General features: G+C 43.1%; 1 long non-coding RNA gene across 1 annotated transcript; it reads right to left on the minus strand.

Annotated features, from left to right (window-relative positions):
• Window positions 1–957: 957 nt before the first annotated feature.
• LOC130360513 (uncharacterized) lies at window positions 958–18,895 on the minus strand. The gene is made up of 3 exons (XR_008890690.1): window positions 18,818–18,895; window positions 7,074–7,186; window positions 958–1,209 (listed from the first exon to the last, which is right to left on the minus strand). It is a non-coding gene; the product is annotated as an uncharacterized LOC130360513 (long non-coding RNA).
• Between the last annotated feature and the right edge of the window lie 232 nt (window positions 18,896–19,127).

The raw sequence follows: 19,127 nt of genomic DNA on the forward strand, positions 1-19,127 counted from the left end.
AAAACAGCTTTTTTTGTACTTTCTTCATTCAGGTTTCCCTCAACCCCATCATGAGTGTAGTTATCCCTAGTGATAATGTGGTGTTACCCAATGTCCCTCTGTGGCCCACATTTTTTTTGTGTGTGTGTCAGTGAAGCTGTTAAAGCACGAAAGGCCAGGAATGAGACTTCTGATATTAGGATTCCGTGAAACAACTTGTAAACTTTACTGAGCTCCTTTTGCAATTCCAGAAAAATACAGTCTCTTGAATAAAGCTTTAGATAGCACAGCTTAGGAGTCAGGAGAATGTAGGTTTGGTCACTGTCCCTTGAAATGCCGCTTTTATAGCAGTTTAGCCTAAGTTTAGGGAACTTGAAGTGCGCTAGCACATGCGTGTGAAAATAGCTTCTGTAGCTATGTGTGTACAGGGATTTACAGTTTTCTGGCTCACAAGTTCTGACAGAAACTACTGGATGAGATCCTTACAGGGGGTTAGCCAGGAAGTAAAATCCAATGAAGGACTTCAAATTTTCATTCTTTTGGTGGCAATCTCTGACATTGCACTCAGAAAGGTGCATCTAGTGAAGTCCTCCTGATATGGCAGACAGGCTCATACTGATCCGACTAAAGGACCAGAATAGATGAGCAAAATACAGAAAGGCCCTTGTTACGCTTCATCCTTTCTGGACAATTCACTGCTTCTTAGAAGTTAAGACAATATTGGCATACGTATCCTTGCAGCAGGACTGGAACTAGACATAGGGACAGCACCAATGACAGGAGCCTGGCAAAGGCTAGAGCCTCAACCCACTAGAACTAGTTCAGGTCCAGGTCCTGTAATTATTGGCATTTCTACAAATCTGTGATCAATTTGTCATTATGGGGGATTGAGGGCAGAATGATGGGGATTTTTTTATTTTAATTTTAACTTGCAGAGCAACACGACAAAATATGACAAACGTGAAATGGTCTTAAGACTTTCCAAATGCATTGTATGTTTTAGCACATACGTGGCCGTCCCTCTGGGCCCATAGCAGCTCACACGTCTATCCTTACACCCACGCTGCTTGTTTTCCGGATGTTCTTTGCTTCGTCCCATCACATAAATGTAGAGTTAACATTATTGTCACCAGGGTCACCATCTTCTCTTTTTAAGCAGCTTAGCGCTCAGCGACCATACCTCACACTGCTCAGAAGTAGAGAATAGTAAAAGTATTGTCTCCTCCAGCTCTGAAAATAGAAAGTATGTATTTATAAAGTATATGAACCCTTCGTATAACAGAAAAATTGTATTATCAAAGCAATTACCAAAATCCTGTCATCTATATTTTACTTTTCTAAATGGCAAATTAAAGGACATTAAAATACATGCCACTGCAGAACATTGTAATACTCATTGTAATACTCATCTTAGCTGCTGAAGAACATCTTAAGACATCTTGGCTGCTGCAAAACCGCATAATACACACCTCAGCTGTTCTGTACCTGTACTGTATGCTCTTTCCTGTTCTCTACCTGTACTGTACTGTTATGTACTTGTACTATATGGTACTGTACTGTTCTCTACCTGTACTACATGTACTGTACTGTTCTCTACCTGTACTGCATGTACTGTACTGTTCTCTACCTGTACTGCATGTACTGTACTGTTCTCTACCTGTACTACATGTACTGTACTGTTCTCTACCTGTATTACATGTACTATACTGCTCTCTACCTGTACTACATGTACTGTACTATTCTCTACCTGTATTACATGTACTATACTGCTCTCCACCTGTACTGCATGTACTGTACTGCTCTCCACCTGTACTGCATGTACTGTACTGTTCTCTACCTGTACTGCATGTACTGTACTGTTGTCTACCTGTACTGCATGTACTGTACTGTTCTCTACCTGTATTGCATGTACTGTACTGTTCTCTACCTGTACTCCATGTATTGTACTGTTCTCTACCTGTACTCCATGTACTGTACTGTTCTCTACCTGTATTACATGTACTGTACTGTTTTCTACCTGTACTACATGTACTGTACTGCTCTCTATCTGTACTCCATGTACTGTACTGTTCTCTACCTGTACTACATGTACTGTAATGTTCTCTACCTGTACTGCATGTACTGTACTGTTCTCTACCTGTACTACATGTACTGTAATGTTCTCTACCTGTACTGTAATGTAATGTTCTCTACCTGTACTGCATGTACTGTAATGTTCTCTACCTGTACTGTACTGTACTGTTCTCTACCTGTACTGTACTGTTATGTACCTGTACTACATGTACTGTACTGTTCTCTACCTGTACTGCATGTACTGTATTGTTCTCTACCTGTACTCCATGTACAGTACTGCTCTCTACCTGTACTACATGTACTGTACTGCTCTCTACCTGTACTCCATGTACTGTACTGTTCTCTACCTGTACTGCATGTACTGTAATGTTCTCTACCTGTACTGCATGTACTGTAATGTTCTCTACCTGTACTGTATGCTCTTTACTGTTCTCTACCTGTACTGTACTGTTATGTACCTGTACTACATGTACTGTACTGTTCTCTACCTGTACTGCATGTACTGTATTGTTCTCTACCTGTACTCCATGTACTGTACTCCTCTCTACCTGTACTCCATGTACTGTACTGCTCTCTACCTGTACTGCATGTACTGTACTGTTCTATACCTGTACTGCATGTACTGTACTGTTATGTACCTGTACTGCATGTACTGTAATGTTCTCTACCTGTACTGCATGTACTGTACTGTTATGTACCTGTACTGCTCTCTACCTGTACTGCATGTACTATACTGTTCTCTACCTGTACTGCATGTACTGTACTGTTCTCTAACTGTACTGCATGTACTGTACTGTTATGTACCTGTACTGCATGTACTGTACTGCTCTCTACCTGTACTGCATGTACTATACTGTTCTCTACCTGTACTACATGTACTGTACTGCTCTCTACCTGTACTGCATGTACTGTACTGTTATGTACCTGTACTGCATGTACTGTACTGCTCTCTACCTGTACTGCATGTACTATACTGTTCTCTACCTGTACTACATGTACTGTACTGCTCTCTACCTGTACTACATGTACTGTACTGCTCTATACCTGTACTCCATGTACTGTACTGCTCTCTACCTGTACTGCATGTACTGCACTGTTCTTTATCTGTACTGCATGTACTGTACTGTTCTCTACCTGTACTCCATGTACTGTACTGCTCTCTACCTGTACTCCATGTACTGTACTGCTCTCTACCTGTACTCCATGTACTGTACTGCTCTCTACCTGTACTATGTGTACTGTACTGTTCTCTACCTGTACTACATGTACTGTACTGCTCTCTACCTGTACCCCATGTACTGTACTGCTCTCTACCTGTACTATGTGTACTGTACTGTTCTCTACCTGTACTACATGTACTGTACTGCTTTCTACCTGTACTTTTTTAAATTGATAGTGAATCCTGCATGTCACTTAGTCAGAGACCATATGCCCCACAGAGGTGAGTGGAATGAACGGTTCTCTACCTCTCTACCTGTACTACACGTACTGTACTGTTCTCTACCCCTGTACTGCATGTACTGTACTGTTCTCTACCTGTACTGCATGTACTATACTGCTCTCTACCTGTACTCCATGTACTGTACTGTACTGCTCTCTACCTGTACTGCATGTACTGTACTACATATACTGTACTGTTATCTACCTGTACTCCATGTACTATACTGCTCTCTACCTGTACTCCATGTACTGTACTGTTTTCTACCTTTACTGCATGTACTTTACTGCTCTCTACCTGCACTGCATGTACTGTACTACATATACTGTACTGTTATCTACCTGTACTACATGTACTGTACTGTACTGCTCTCTACCTGTACTACATGTACTGTACTCCTCTCTACCTGTAATACATGTACTGTACTATAGTGCTCTCTACCTGTACTACATGTACTGTACTGTTCTCTACCTGTACTACATGTACTACACTGCTCTCTATCTGTACTACATGTACTGTACTGCTCTCTTCCTATACTACATGTACTGTACTGTTCTCTACCCCTGTACTGCATGTACTGTACTGTTCTCTACCCCTGTACTGCATGTACTGTACTGCTCTCTACCTGTACTACATGTACTGTACTCCTCTCTACCTGTACTACATGTACTGTACTATAGTGCTCTCTACCTGTACTACATGTACGGTACTGTTCTCTACCTGTACTACATGTACTATACTGCTCTCTATCTGTACTACATGTACTGTACTGTTCTCTTCCTATACTACATATACTGTACTGTTCTCTACCCCTGTACTACATGTACTGTACTGCTCTCTTCCTGTACTGCATGTACTGTACTGCTCTCTACCTGTACTACATGTACTGTACTGTTCTCTACCTGTACTGCATGTACTGTACTGCATATACTGTACGGTTATTTACCTGTACTCCATGTACTATACTGCTCTCTACCTGTACTCCATGTACTGTACTGTTCTCTACCTGTACTGCATGTACTGTACTGCTCTCTTCCTGTACTGCATGTACTGTACTACATATACTGTACTGTTATCTACCTGTACTCCATGTACTATACTGCTCTCTACCTGTACTCCATGTACTGTACTGTTCTCTACCTGTACTGCATGTACTTTACTGCTCTCTACCTGCACTGCATGTACTGTACTACATGTACTGTACTGTACTGCTCTCTACCTGTACTACATGTACTGTACTGCTCTCTACCTGTACTACATGTACTGTACTCCTCTCTACCTGTACTACATGTACTGTACTGCAGTGCTCTCTACCTGTACTACATGTATTGTACTGTTCTCTACCTGTACTACGTGTACTATACTGCTCTCTATCTGTACTACATGTACTGTACTGCTCTCTTCCTATACTAGATGTATTGTACTGTTCTCTACCTGTACAACGTGTACTGTACTGCTCTCTACCTGTACTACATGTACTGTACTGCTCTCTACCTGTACTACATGTACTGTACTCCTCTCTACCTGTACTACATGTACTGTACTGCAGTGCTCTCTACCTGTACTACATGTACTGTACTGTTCTCTACCTGTACTACATGTACTATACTGCTCTCTATCTGTACTGCATGTACTGTACTACATATACTGTACTGCTCTCTACCTGTACTCCATGTACTGTACTGTTCTCTACCTTTACTACATGTACTGTACTGCTCTCTACCTGTACTACATGTACTGTACTGCAGTGCTCTCTACCTGTACTACATGTACTGTACTGTTCTCTACCTGTACTACATGTACTATACTGCTCTCTATCTGTACTACATGTACTGTACTGCTCTCTACCTGTACTATGTGTACTGTACTGTTCTCTACCTGTACTACATGTACTGTACTGCTCTCTACCTGTACCCCATGTACTGTACTGCTCTCTACCTGTACTATGTGTACTGTACTGTTCTCTACCTGTACTACATGTACTGTACTGCTCTCTACCTGTACTACATGTACTGTACTCCTCTCTACCTGTAATACATGTACTGTACTATAGTGCTCTCTACCTGTACTACATGTACTGTACTGTTCTCTACCTGTAATACATGTACTATACTGCTCTCTATCTGTACTACATGTACTGTACTGCTCTCTTCCTATACTACATGTACTGTACTGTTCTCTACCTGTAATACATGTAGTATACTGCTCTCTATCTGTACTACATGTACTGTACTGCTCTCTTCCTATACTACATGTACTGTACTGTTCTCTACCTGTACAACGTGTACTGTACTGCTCTCTACCTGTACTACATGTACTGTACTGTACTGTTATCTACCTGTACTGCATGCATTGTACTTCTCTCTACCTGTACTCCATGTACTGTACTGCTCTCTACCTTACTACATGTACTGTATTGTTTTCTACATGTACTGCACTGCTCTCTACCTGTACTACATGTACTATACTGCTCTCTACCTGGAAACATGTACTGTACTGCTCTCTACCTGTACTACATGTACTGTACTGTTCCCTACCTGTACTGCTCTCTATCTGTACTACATGTACTGTACTGTTCTCTACCTGTACTACATGTACTGTACTGTTATCTACCTGTACTACATGTACTATACTGCTCTCTACCTGTACTACATGTACTGTACTGCTCTCTACCTGTACTACATGTACTGTACTGCTCTCTACCTGTACTACATGTACTGTACTGCTCTCTACCTGTACTACATGTACTGTACTGCTCTCTACCTGTACTACATGTACTGTACTGCTCTCTATCTGTACTACATGTACTGTACTGCTCTCTATCTGTACTACATGTACTCTACTGCTCTCTATCTGTACTACATGTACTATACTGTTCTCTATCTGTACTAAATGTACTGTACTGTTCTCTCTCTGTACTACATGTACTATACTGCTCTCTACCTGTACTACATGTACTATACTGCTCTCTCTCTGTACTACATGTACTATACTGCTCTCTCTCTGTACTACATGTACTGTACTGCTCTCTACCTGTACTACATGTACTATACTGCTCTCTATCTGTACTACATGTACTATACTGCTCTCTCTCTGTACTACATGTACTATACTGCTCTCTCTCTGTACTACATGTACTATACTGCTCTCTACCTGTACTACATGTACTATACTGCTCTCTACCTGTACTACATGTACTATACTGCTCTCTATCTGTACTACATGTACTATACTGTTCTCTACCTGTATTACATGTACTGTATTGTTTTCTACCTGTACTACATGTACTATACTGTTCTCTACCTGTATTACATGTACTGTATTGTTTTCTACCTGTACTACATGTACTATACTGCTCTCTACCTGTACTACATGTACTATACTGCTCTCTCTCTGTACTACATGTACTATACTGTTCTCTACCTGTATTACATGTACTGTATTGTTTTCTACCTGTACTACATGTACTATACTGCTCTCTACTTGTGCTACCAGTTTTGTACTATTGAATATAATTAGGCTAATATAGTTGCAAATGTGACATAAGAAGATGCATCAAATGCAATTATTCACAGGAATGCACCTCAAAGGTCAGTGATGGGTTCACTCCACTGCTTACGGATGGACGTCTTTTGAAGTAGACCGGACTGTGTTATATCTACACCAACACCCTTCACACACTACGTGACTGCTCCGCTAGAATGTAGGAGAGAATCACATCACATTACATGGCTTACGTGGTTCTTTCTTCTATATCTGACTATAGTGTAAAGATGGAGATACATTCTCCTTAACAGCCTCGGCATGCAGCTTAACATGTATAAAAGGGAGTAATTGGGAGTAAATAGATGAGATATGTGCCCATAGAAAGAGATGAAAGTGGGATTCCTCTATAGCTCGGTCAAGCTTGGCCACCATTCTCCAATTCCACCTTAGTAGGGTTCAGTGATGATACGTCTTTTCCTTGTAACAGAGAATAGAATATAACCTCCAGCTTGTTCTCTTTCCCTCCATTGTTGTTGTTCTATTTCTTTTTGGAGGTGACAAGGGAGATGGGACTTACTTAGCTGGTAACCTACTTTATGGACCCCCAGAAGGTACAAGAGCTACCAGTTTAGTAGATTCATTTGTTTATACCTTTTTGTCTTAAGACACTAGAAATTGTTCTTAATGTAAACAGAAATTCCCAAGACATGGATGATATACTAATACAAAACTTTAAAGGGTTATTCTGGTTTAGTTATATAACTCACTGATATAGTGTAATCACAAAGTGTACTGGCTTCAGCATGTTTTTCCATAATTAAATAGTGTGGTGTTCTCTTATCAACTCCCTGGCTCCTCCCTCTCCTGACAGGCAGTTTTGTAGTCCATTCTTTGTCAGTACGTTGTTGTCTCAGCAGCTTCCCAACAACCTCCCTCTCTCCTGACAGGAAGTTGTGTAGTCCTCTCATTGTCAGTGTGGTGTTCTCTCATCAGCTCCGCAGCTCCTTCCTCTCTGCTGACAGGTAGTTGTGTAGTCCTCTCATTGTCAGTGTGGTGTTCTCTCATCAGCTCCCCAGCTCCTTCCTCTCTGCTGACAGGTAGTTGTGTAGTCTTCTCATTGTCAGTGTGGTGTCTAAGCAGCTTCCCATCTCCTCCTTCTCTCCAGACAGGAAGTTGTGTAATCTTCTCATTGTCAGTGTGGTGTTGTCTCAGCAGCTTCCTGGATCCTTCCCTTTCTCCTGACAGGAAGTTGAGCAGTTCTCTTATTGTCAGTTTGGTGTTGGCTCATCATTTTCTCAGATCCTTCCTCTTTCTTAACAGGAAGTTGTGTAGTCCTCTTATTTATTCCTGAAGTAAGATGTGGTTACAGAATGCTGCCTTGTGCTGAACAATGTCACAGACAGGGGAGCAGACAGGGAATGATTACAGCAGGTGATACAGCAGGTGCTGCAACTTTACTTTTCATTCAATAGTCTGCAGATAAATAACATGTTTCTGTACCAGCTCTGGACGGGGAACTGACAGGAAGGCTGAGAGAGGAGAGTAGGTGGGAGGACTGTGCAATGCATTCTGGGAATTGTAGTACTAAAAATAAAAACTGAAAACCAGTAATTACAGGACTAAGAAAAAAAAAACCTGCCCAAAAATAGACTTTTGGTAGTTTTAGAGCTGGGGCAATGCGTTTTTATTTCACCTGTTGTCAGAACACCAATTCCCATGTTTTTATTTAAATCTTTCATATATATATATATATATATATATATATATATATATATATATATATTTGTGTGTTATATTATTCTTATTTTACAAAATGAATAGGTTAGTGTTCACACTTTAAAGCTTGTCCTGTCTCCACATAGGGGCAAATGAATCCTTTTACGATCAGAAATAAACACCTATTGTCATAAACGTACCCGTCCTCGCACCCACAGTACCATCCAATCTTTGCACAGTATTGCCAAAAGCGTCCCAGGATCTCATTAATGAACAGCTCTGTTTAGTGCAGAGCTGTTACGCCTAGCGCTCCGGGTCCCTGCTCCTCCCCGGAGCGCTCACGGCGTCTCTCTCTCCGCAGCGCCCCGGTCGGTCCCGCTGACCGGGAGCGCTGCACTGTCATGGCCGTCGGGGATGCGATTCGCACAGCGGGACGCGCCCGCTCGCGAATCGCATCCCAGGTCACTTACCCGTTCCCGTCCCCTGCTGTCATGTGCTGGCGCGCGCGGCTCCGCTCTCTAGGGCGCGCGCGCGCCAGCTCCCTGAGACTTAAAGGGCCAGTGCACCAATGATTGGTGCCTGGCCCAATTAGCTTAATTGGCTTCCACCTGCTCCCAGACTTTATCTGACCTCTGCCCCTGCACTCCCCTGCCGGATCTTGTTGCCTTAGAGCCTAGTGAAAGCGTTACTGTGTTGTCCTTACTGTGTACTTGACCTCCTGCTATTATCTTACTGACTACGATCCTTGCTGCCTGCCCCGACCTTCTGCTACGTCCGACCTTGCTTTTGTCTACTCCCTTGTACCGCGCCTATCTTCAGCAGTCAGAGAGGTTGAGCCGTTGCTAGTGGATACGACCTGGTCACTACCGCCGCAGCAAGTCCATCCCGCTTTGCGGCGGGCTCTGGTGAACACCAGTAGTGACTTAGAACCGGTCCACTAGCACGGTCCACGCCAATCCCTCTCTGGCACAGAGGATCCACCTCCTGCCAGCCGGCATCGTGACAGAAGATCCGGCCATGGATCCCGCTGAGGTTCCCCTGCCTTCTATCTCTGATCTCACCACGGTGGTCGCCCAGCAATCCCGACAGATCGCCCATCTAACCCACCAGCTGTCGGAAGTGTCCACCACGGTGCAGCAACTTCAGTCGCAACTTCTGCCTCTGCTACAGCAGCAACCATCTCCTCCGCCAGCTCCTGCACCCCTTCCGCAGCGAGTGGCCACTCCTAGCCTCCGCTTGTCCCTGCCGGACAAATTTGATGGGGACTCTAAGTTTTGCCGTGGCTTTCTTTCGCAATGTTCCCTGCACTTGGAGATGATGTCGGACCAGTTTCCTACTGAAAGGTCTAAGGTGGCTTTCGTAGTCAGCCTTCTGTCTGGAAAAGCCCTGTCTTGGGCCACACCGCTCTGGGACCACAATGACCCCGTCACTGCCTCTGTACACTCCTTCTTCTCCGAAATTCGAAGTGTCTTTGAGGAACCTGCCCGAGCCTCTTCTGCTGAGACTGCCCTGCTGAACCTGGTCCAGGGTAATTCTTCCGTTGGCGAGTACGCCATACAATTCCGTACTCTTGCTTCTGAACTATCCTGGAATAATGAGGCCCTCTGCGCGACCTTTAAAAAAGGCCTATCCAGCAACATTAAAGATGTTCTGGCCGCACGAGAAACTCCTGCTAACCTGCATGAACTCATTCATCTAGCCACTCGCATTGACATGCGTTTTTCTGAGAGGCATCAAGAGCTCCGCCAGGAAAAAGACTTAGATCTCTGGACACCTCTCCCACAGTCTCCATTGCAATCTGCGCCTAGGCCTCCCGCCGAGGAGGCCATGCAAGTGGATCGGTCTCGCCTGACCCTGGAAGAGAGGAATCGCCGTAGGGAAGAGAATCTTTGTCTGTACTGTGCCAGTACCGAACATTTTTTGGTGGATTGCCCTATCCGTCCTCCACGTCTGGGAAACGCACGCTCGCACCCAGCTCTCGTGGGTGTGGCGTCTCTTGATGCTAAGTCGGCTTCTCCACGTCTCACGGTGCCTGTACGGATTTCTCCTTCAGCCAACTCTTCCCTCTCAGCCGTGGCCTGCCTGGACTCTGGTGCCTCTGGGAATTTTATTCGGGAGTCCTTGGTGAATAAATTCCGCATCCCGGTGACCCGTCTCGTCAAGCCACTCTACATTTCCGCGGTCAACGGAGTCAGGTTGGATTGCACCGTGCGTTACCGCACGGAGCCCCTCCTAATGTGCATCGGACCTCATCACGAAAAAATTGAGTTTTTGGTCCTCTCCAATTGCACTTCCGAAATTCTCCTTGGACTACCCTGGCTTCAACACCATTCCCCAACCCTGGATTGGTCCACAGGGGAGATCAAGAGCTGGGGTACCTCTTGTTTCAAGGACTGCCTTAAACCGGTGCCCAGTACTCCCTGCCGTGACCCTGTGGTTCCCCCTGTATCCGGTCTCCCTAAGGTCTTTATGGACTCTGCCTGCCATAAGAAGTGCCTCTCCCCCCCTCCCAGTCCAGTCAGGCAAGCCTCGGTGCCTCCTCATGGCCCCCGTCCTGGTGTCACACTGCCCCGTGCCAGGCCTCGCCCTCTGCCCTCCCTCCCCATTCCCACTCCTGCTGTACTGCCTGCCGTTGAGGAATCCCTCCATTCTTTCCCGGTGTCCTCATCCCAGGGGAGGCAGTTACCGGACAAAGAGAAGGGGAGACCTAAGGGGGGGGGGTACTGTTACGCCTAGCGCTCCGGGTCCCCGCTCCTCCCCGGAGCGCTTACGGCATCTCTCCGCAGCGCCCCGGTCGGTCCCGCTGACCGGGAGCGCTGCACTGTCATGGCCGTCGGGGATGCGATTCGCACAGCGGGACGCGCCCGCTCGCGAATCGCATCCCAGGTCACTTACCCGTTCCCGTCCCCTGCTGTCATGTGCTGGCGCGCGCGGCTCCGCTCCCTAGGGCGCGCGCGCGCCAGCTCCCTGAGACTTAAAGGGCCAGTGCACCAATGATTGGTGCCTGGCCCAATTAGCTTAATTGGCTTCCACCTGCTCCCAGACTTTATCTGACCTCTGCCCCTGCACTCCCCTGCCGGATCTTGTTGCCTTAGAGCCTAGTGAAAGCGTTACTGTGTTGTCCTTACTGTGTACTTGACCTCCTGCTATTATCTTACTGACTACGATCCTTGCTGCCTGCCCCGACCTTCTGCTACGTCCGACCTTGCTTTTGTCTACTCCCTTGTACCGCGCCTATCTTCAGCAGTCAGAGAGGTTGAGCCGTTGCTAGTGGATACGACCTGGTCACTACCGCCGCAGCAAGTCCATCCCGCTTTGCGGCGGGCTCTGGTGAACACCAGTAGTGACTTAGAACCGGTCCACTAGCACGGTCCACGCCAATCCCTCTCTGGCACAGAGGATCCACCTCCTGCCAGCCGGCATCGTGACAAGAGCTGCATGTCATATTACTGACAGTCCTGCCGACCAATTGAGAGATGTCCGTATTAGAGGTTATCCCCATCAATTACGTTCTTTGTTCCCTATGTCTGTATATCCTTGCTAACCTTCTGCAACTTGACCTTTGCCTCTTTCCTGACATGGCCTTTTGTCTTCTGATTTTGTACCACGCTGCTCTCTAGATTTGATCCATTGCCTGGCATGTCTCCAATTTGTGATTTTGTACCTTTTTGCCCGTGCGTTGCCGACTTAGTTCATCTGACTGTTCTAACACCTCTGCACATAGATCAGTGTAGGGACTGTCGCCCCGTTGAGGGCCACCGTTAAGGGCGGATTGTCCAAGTCGACATCGGTTTGGGGCGAGCATCTGGACTGCACTGTTCTCTGCCCTGGATGTGGATAGAGAGAAAAGAAAAAAAAAGAGGGCAGCGCCTCGTGTAATCCTGCGAGCTTCAGTGAAGGGGGAGGGTCTAGTATATTGACTCTCACCTGCTGAACCTCTTGATATTTAGCATATCACCCCAGCTATTGGGGTATCAATGGAACTGCAGGCCATAGGAGCTTGACTGGGTACCGTGGCTTTGGGTCCAGTGATGCAACAAAAGAAAAGAAAAGAAAAAAACTCCAAGGTGGCGCTGTTCCAACAAAAACATGAACTTCTGGTATTTCGCTTAAAAAACCATATTTATTAGTAAAATCGGTTTAGCAAGCCCGTAGCAAAGCCAGACGCGTTTCGGGTCCCTGCGTATCCTTTCTCAATCTGCAATTGAGAAAGGGTACGCAGGGACCCGAAACGCGTCTTGCTTTGCTATGGGCTTGCTAAACCGATTTTACTAATAAATATGTTTTTTTAAGCTAAATACCAGAAGTTCATGTTTTTGTTGGAACAGCGCCACCTTGGAGTTTTTTTTCTTTTCTTTTATTTTGCTTCCCTGGATGTGACACCTGTATTAAATATCTGGAGGCAGATTCCAGTGATGACACCACTGACAAAAGATGGCGAAACAGAGCATGCTCACTACACTACACCCCAGAACAGTATAAGCACAAGGCTTATTCAGACAAGGGGCATTTTAAATAGTGTTGCTCACGAATATTCGCAATTCGAATATTCATTGCGAATATCGCATATTCGCGAATATTAACAATTTCGCGATAAAAATTCGCTCCTACGAATATTCGTCTTTTTTTCAAACTGTTTTAAAAACTGAGCACATTGTAGGGATCTCCTTCGACTGATCAATGCAAGGCTTGTATCATTTCATTAAAAGACCCAGGGATGAGACTGTGAGGCGAAAGGTTTATGCATGCGAATATTCGCATTGCGAATATTCGCAATACTAATATTCGCAATGCAAATATTCGTGTAAATTTCGCCCTACTTATGCCTGTGAGCCAATGAGAGTTCTGCAATCACAGTTGTCAGAGCTTAGCAACGTCCCTAGCAACGTCCCTCGCATGATGTTATAGCGCGCATGCGCAGACGAGCAACATTTCGCTATTAATTTCGCAATAGAGAAATTTCGCAATTCAAAAAAACGTCCCGAATATAACGAATATTCGAATTTCACGAATATGGGACGAATTCGAATATGGCATATGCCGCTCATCACTAATTTTAAGACACTTTTGGAGCGTTCTGAAGGGATCTCCCTCCATCTTCCAGCCAGAGCATGCCCATTATACTCCCTCTACACTAAAGAAGTCAACTAGTCATTTTCTTATGTCTAGGTACCAGGCGCACAGCACATGACACAGCCCCTTTAATAACCTGTCTCCATTGTTATTGTACCAACACAAAACCCATAGAAATCGGCCATTATTGTCTGGCCAGGATCCAGTTTCACATCTTAACACCAGATTGTAAAGAAATGTGACTTGTGTCCTCCTGAGGGGTCTTCACCAGTGATTGGACATGGCGCGCTGCCAGACTTTGTTTACATTGTTGGGATGAATTTGTTGCCTAAAGATTAGAAAGTGCGAATGCTATTACACCCACGAGCAACATTAACATCAGCCGTAACCTCAGCATAGCACAAAACACATTCATTTATTCTGGGGTGGGGGAAGGGGGGGTAGTACTTCTAGATAGGAAGAACTGATGTGGGATAAAATCTATTGTGTGATTAAGTGTTTCCCAACCAGGGTGCCTCCAGCTGTTGCAAAACTACAACTCACAGCATGCCCGGACAGCCGAAGGCTGTCCGGGCATGCTGGGGGTTGTAGTTTTGCAACAGCTGGAGGCACCCTGGTTGTAAGTTATTTTGCGTTTTTTCTAATTGTGAATAATGGCACAGACTGTAGTAAACTTCTCCCCAAGCTGCTCGGCGATGGTCTCGTAGCTCATTCCCGCCTTTGTGTAGATCTACAATCTTGTCCCTGACATCCTTGGACAACTCTTTGGTCTTGGCCATGGTGGAGAGTTTGGATTCTGATTGATTCTGTGGACAGGTGTCTTTTATACAGGTAACAAGCTGAGATTAGGAGTGTTCCCTTTAAGAGAGTGCTCCTAATCTCAACACCAGAAATCTTGATGATCAATCGTGGATCAAACACATTTTTCACTAAGCAAAATGCAAAACAATTCTTTACTTTTTTTTATATAACTGTTTATTTTTTATATTTTATAAACATTTTTTCATTTTAACAGTAAGGAAATCAAAAAAAGAAAAAGCGAGACATTGAAAACAAATAAATAGAAAATATATCGGTATTATCTGAATCCGAACCAATAAGTTGTTAGTCCTCTAAGTGTATAATTCACTCAGATATGTCTTGTAATCATAACTTTCAGTTTCATGAACGTACATATCTAATTACAATAAGGAATAAGATTTGGCAGATCACTGTATGATACAGCAAGGTTACCATGTGATGATGCCTTTCAAAATTAGTAACAGTATTCAAGCAACCGAACCATTATTCTCTATAACGTTAATAAAGAACACATTGGCCCTCATTTACTATTCTAAACCCGACTTCTTTTGTCGGGTTTTTTTGTCGCATCTTTGTCTGCGCCATTTCGCAGACATGGTGCGCCAGTCTGCGACACGATGCGAAAATTTTTCCCGACGGACCCGATGTGGATTCTCCCACACCGGAAAAAGGGGCGTAACCCGACATTTCTGAGCTTTCCCACGTATTTATAAAGGTTTCCAACCCGAATTTGTTGAATTGTTGTGGATTTTTTCCCGACAGCTCAGAGGAGTTGGAAACCAAAACCAACAAAACCCACGAGCGACAAACAAGATGCGACATAATAATAAATACCAGGGAAAAAAAGCAGTCGGGTAAGAAAGCAACATAGACTTACAACCCGATTTTCTAAGTAAATGAGGGCCAATGTGTACGCAAATAGAAGTGTAATCCTCTCTATCATTTATAACAAGATTTATAATGGATTGGGGATAAAAGAATTATAAGATGACATATTTGGGCTAAAATGTGGATATGAAAGGGTTTTTTTTCCGGATTTTTAAAAACTTTTTTATCAATCTCTCACTGTTCAAATAAACCGACTATTAAAATTAAAGACTGATCATTTCTTTGTCAGGCGGCAAACATACAAATTCATTAGGGGGTCAAATTATTTTTTTCTCCACTGTATCTATCTCATATCTATCTATTTATTTATTTATCTATCTCATATATATCTATTTATTTATTTATCTATCTAATTTCTATCTATTTATTTATTTATCTATCTCATATCTATTTATTTATTTATCTATCTCATATCTATCTATTTATTTATTTATCTATCTAATTTCTATCTATTTATTTATCTATCCCATATCTATCTATCTATCTCATATCTATCTATCTATCTCACATCTATCTATCTCATATCTATCTAATATCTATCTCATATCTATTTATTTCTATATTTATTTATCTATCTAATTTCTATCTATCTATCTCATTTCTATCTCATATCTATTTATCTATCTATCTCATTTCTCTCTATCTATTTATCTATCTATCTCATATCTATGTATCTCATATATATCTATCTATCTCATATCCATCTATCTATCTATCTCATATCTATCTATCTCATATATATCTATCTATCTCATATCCATCTATTTATCTATCTACCTCATATCTTTCAATCTATCTATCTATCTAATATCTATCTATCTCATGTCTATCTTGCTATTTATCTATATATCTCATATATATCCATCTCTCATATCTATCTATCTATCTATCTCATATCTATCTATCCATCTCAGATAGATAGATATGAGATAGATATGAGATAGATAGATAGACATGAGACAGATAGATATGAGATAGATAGATGTGAGATAGATAGATAGATAGATAGATAGATATGAGATAGATAGATATAGATATATAGATAGATATGAGATAGATAGATATGAGATAGATAGATAGATAGATATAGATATATAGATAGATATGAGATAGATAGATATAGATATATAGATAGATATGAGATAGATAGATAGATATGAGATAGATAGATAGATAGATAGATAGATATAGATATATAGATAGATATGAGATAGATAGATAGATATATCTATCTTATATCTATCTATCTCATATATATCTTTCTCTCTATTTTATTAGAAGTCATAAGATAATTTGCACCATGGAAGAACCTGTCGTCTGTAGATTATCACATTCTTGCCTTGATGCTCGGCTTACAATGTGGGTGGAATTACGATTGATTTTCCGCCATATTCAGTAATATTCCCATCAGTTTCCAACATTACAATGTTCACCAGTCCGCTGTACTGTAAAGATATTAGGGTAGGTTGAAAAAGCTTTTACGGGCCACGTATTTGGCCTAAAGGACAAGTGTATAGGTCACCCCCAGTATGACTGGTCTTATTTATGGCCAAATAAAACAATAATGATCTTGACTCTTTCCCATAGGATCACGTGGAGTTTCGTAGAGGAATGTGTCTGGTTGTTCATTATGAGTTATTGATTCACAACATTTACAAAGGTCGACCCAAACAAAGGATCAATAAGGGTTATGGACAAAATATTGTAGAGGGAGACATGAGGACACGGAGGGTGTTACAAAAATGTGTGGGGGACGTCATTCATTTATTTCCTTAGTTCTCACATGTTTCAATGGTGAGTAGAAATTTCCATAATTGTTCTACCACCTTTTATCTAAAGTGATCTCTTCTTACGCTCTCCCCCACTGGTGTTAAGTGTCTCCCACCACTCATACATGCCAACGTGACATCTATTGAGACGTCATAATGTTCTGCCTCTCAGTTCACCCAATGGTCTACAGGAAAGGTGAGGGGCCCACAAAAATGGCGGGCAAGTACCATGGAAAATTTTGTGTAAGTATATGGCACAAGCTAGTAGTATTTTTTCATTTAGACACAATCATTGGGGGAGATTTATCATAACCAGTGCTGAGGAAAAATTGCCCAGTTGCCCATAGCAACCAATCAGATTGCCTCTTTCATTTTTCACAGGCCTAAAGTTGCTGAGTTGCCCATAGCAACCAATCAGATCGCTTCTTTCATTTTTCACAGGCCTAAAGTTGCTGAGTTGCCCATAGCAACCAATCAGATCGCTACTTTCATTTTTCAGAGGCCTAAAGTTGCTGAGTTGCCCATAGCAACCAATCAGATCGCTACTTTCATTTTTCAGAGGCCTAAAGTTGCTGAGTTGCCCATAGCAACCAATCAGATCGCTACTTTCATTTTTCAGAGGCCTAAAGGCCTCTGAAAAATGAAGGAAGCGATCTGATTGGTTGCTATGGGCAACTGGGCAATTTTTCCTCTTCACAGGTTTTGATAAATCTCCCCCATTGGCCCTGATTTACTAAAATCCGAGTGTTCTTTCTGGAGTGTTTTAGATTTCACGCCTCTTTTTCTGGGAGCTGATTTACTAATGTGTCGCACGTGTCGGTTCATTTTTTGTCGCATGATTTTTGTGTCGCACAGGAAAATGTGTAGCACATACTCCAAAGTTAAAAGGAGTTTTTTTTTTGCCATCATCTGTACTTTTTATCTATACCACATTTGCATATATAAAACTTTTAGAACATTTTTTATAATTTTTTTTTGAATAAAATGTGACAAAAAAGCTGCATTTTGGACTATTTTTATTTTTTACGCTTACGCTGTTCACTGTACAGGGTCAGTAACATTATATTTTGATAGTTTGGACATTTACACACGCGGCGATACCAAATATGTTTATAAGAAAAGTTTTACGCTTTTTGGGGGTAAAATGGGAAAAACTGACAATTTTCATTTTTATTGGGGGGAGCGAATTTTTCCCTTTTTTGTACTTTTTATTTTAACATTTTTCAAATTATTTTTTTTTTACAATTTTTATGTCCCCATAGGAGACAATCTATAGCAATCATTTGATTGCTAATACTGTTCAGTGCTATGCATAGAGCATAGCACTGATCAGTATTATCGGTGATCTCCTGCTCTGATCTGCTCGATCTCAGGCCAGAGCAGGAGATGCCGGGAGACGGCCGGAGCCAGGTGAGGGGGCCTCCGTCCGCCATTACAGATGATCGGATCCCCGCGGCAGCGCTGCGAGCAATCCGATCATCTACAGTGGTCCCTCAACATACGATGGTAATTCCTTCCAAACGACCCATCGTTTGTCGAATCCATCGTATGTTGATTGATTCGTGCAATGTAAAGTATAGGAAGTTATACTCACCTGTCCCCGCCGCTCCGGACCGCATCCTCACCGCTCCCGATGCTGTCCCAGGGGCTCCCGATGCTGTCCCGCTGCTTCTTCTGCAGGGTCTGAGCCTCGCTTTCTGGTGACGTTATTACATTGCAGCGCCGGCACGGCGTGCGTAGCAACATAATAACGAAGCCGGAAAGCGAGGCCCGGACCCTGGAGAAGATACAGAAGCCGCCGAAGGATCCCGAAGTGGACCCGGAGCAGCGGGGATAGGTGAGCGAACCTGTCCGGGATGCTTAAACTGCTATCCGACAGCAGCTTAAGCATTTTGCACTGTCGG

This window comes from Hyla sarda, chromosome 3, assembly GCF_029499605.1.
Source record: "Hyla sarda isolate aHylSar1 chromosome 3, aHylSar1.hap1, whole genome shotgun sequence".
Classification (NCBI taxonomy): Eukaryota; Metazoa; Chordata; class Amphibia; order Anura; family Hylidae; genus Hyla; species Hyla sarda.